Source organism: Botryllus schlosseri, chromosome 4 (assembly GCF_051294905.1).
Source record: "Botryllus schlosseri isolate E-star chromosome 4, Bs_hap1, whole genome shotgun sequence".
In the NCBI taxonomy this organism is placed as follows: domain Eukaryota; kingdom Metazoa; phylum Chordata; class Ascidiacea; order Stolidobranchia; family Styelidae; genus Botryllus; species Botryllus schlosseri.
Genome location: NC_137239.1, coordinates 20,319,263 through 20,321,309, shown reverse-complemented (window position 1 = coordinate 20,321,309; position 2,047 = coordinate 20,319,263). Strand labels below are relative to the sequence as shown.

The window sequence follows — 2,047 nt, the reverse complement described above, 5'->3', positions numbered from 1 at the left end:
GAAAAGCTAGTTGACTGGAAGTGAATACCCTAGACAAGTCCGAACCTGAATATATTGCAGCATATTAGAGATAGCTTGTGCAATACCCCTAAATACAACAAAATGCGGAGAGTTGATATCGCAATAGGTGCGCGGTACTCGACAATAACAAAACGCAATTGTTCGAAATTAGTGGATCCCATACAGCATTGCTAGCTCTAAATACTTAACCGTTGAAAAATCTATTCCCCAATGAGTTAGACAACAGTGCGTTACTCGTAGCGATTCAATGGTATACTCTATAATAAAAAAAAACGCAAATGACTTAATGGATATCACTGCTAGCTCTAAATACTAGTTGCATAGCTGAGGCTAAATGCCGTAAATAACTGCTGGGTTGGCCGAGTGGTTAAGGCGTTGGACTTAAGTTCCAATGAGCAAGTGTTCACGTGGGTTCGAATCCCACACCCAGCACTGTTTGCGATCACAGTATAATTATATAACGCACATGCTTGTCCAGTGATCCAGGGATCCTCCATTCAATTTCAATCACGTCTAGGCTTCGAACCCCACACCCAGTACGTTTTATAGGGATTAATATTTTTTGACTCAAATACTTTTCCAATGTACTAACGTTTTACAGTACGGATTTTGTAGAGTAGATAAAAACTACCTTTTGAGTAAATAGCGAAGTACTTGTACATGTTGGAGTACTCAAGTATTGGATTTGCCTTGATATCAACATATTTAATCATGTGATGATCTATTTACAGCGCATCTACTCTCTTTCAGAGTTTTCGGTTTACAGACAAACTATAACTTCGATACTTACTGATTTACTCGCTCGGAAATCGTCACTTCTTGCACTTTACTAAAAATTTACTGCTACTAAAATGTTAAAATGTACTTTTTTAATGGCCTTGATGAGCAGCGTCAGTTTCATCTATATCCTATCATGCATTTTCGCACAGCAGAATGACTTATCGCATCGTAAAATAGCAAAAAATACATCGAGAATCTGCAAACTCTCACTGCGAAATATTTGACTTATACGAATTATCCTTCAAAGTGATCTTGCATATTGGATATTATCCAAACCCTCTCGATATCGAAATAATTGTACATTTGGAGTACTCAAGTATAGATTTCGCCGGCTTGCGCTATACTTAATCAAGCGATTATCTACTTAGACTTCATCTACTTCTATTTCAGAGTTTTCAGTTATCAGACAAATAATACCTTCAATACTTACTTTTTTACTCACTCGGAAATCAGCACATCATGTACTTTAGAAGAAATTTACTGGTAATAGAATGTTGAAATGTACTTTTCCATTGGCCTTGATGAGCGGGCCCAGTTTCATCTATATCCTACAATGCATTTTCGCACTTCAGAATGACTTATCGCAATGAACAATAGCAGACATACATCGAGAATTTGCAGAGTCTCACTATACGATAATTGAGTTTTACAAATTACCCTTCGAACTGAAACTACATGTTGGGTATTATCCAAAACCTCGTAGAATTTCGCTTCGAGCGACAAATCCTTTGAATTAAGGTGGAAGCAGCTATTTCTCACTAAGTAAAATGTTAGTATTCTAGGTCTATTTCTGCTTAATTCTGAAACTATAATGGATTTGAAGCAGTACAATATCATAAACACTTGAGAGTATTTGGTGCATGTAAACAAAAAACTTACTTGAGTATACTCTGAAGAAGTCAACACTTACTTGTTTAGCCGCTCGGAAATCATCACTTCTTGTACTTTACTAGAAATTTACTGCTGATAAATGAGTAATCGACTTTAGTCGATATTCTCGTACTACGAAACTGAAGAATAAATAGACGCGTTTTCGTACTATAGAATGATATAGTCTCTACAAAATGTTTTTTGATATCAAAATTACTTTTTTTTACATGAATGGTCACGTATCTTAATATTCAAATAACCCAACACAGAACTAGTATTACAAGAATATCATAGTTCTTGTACCAAAGTTGTATATGCACAATATATGTTTAAGGTAAGTCCTACACATTCATAATTTCGTCCTAGTTTGTATTTT

General features: G+C 35.5%; 1 non-coding gene across 1 annotated transcript; it reads left to right on the top strand.

Moving 5' to 3' along the window:
• Positions 1 to 370: 370 nt before the first annotated feature.
• Positions 371 to 453, top strand: Trnal-uaa (transfer RNA leucine (anticodon UAA)). Its single transcript has one exon. It is a non-coding gene; the product is annotated as a tRNA-Leu (tRNA).
• The last annotated feature ends 1,594 nt before the right edge of the window (positions 454 to 2,047 follow it).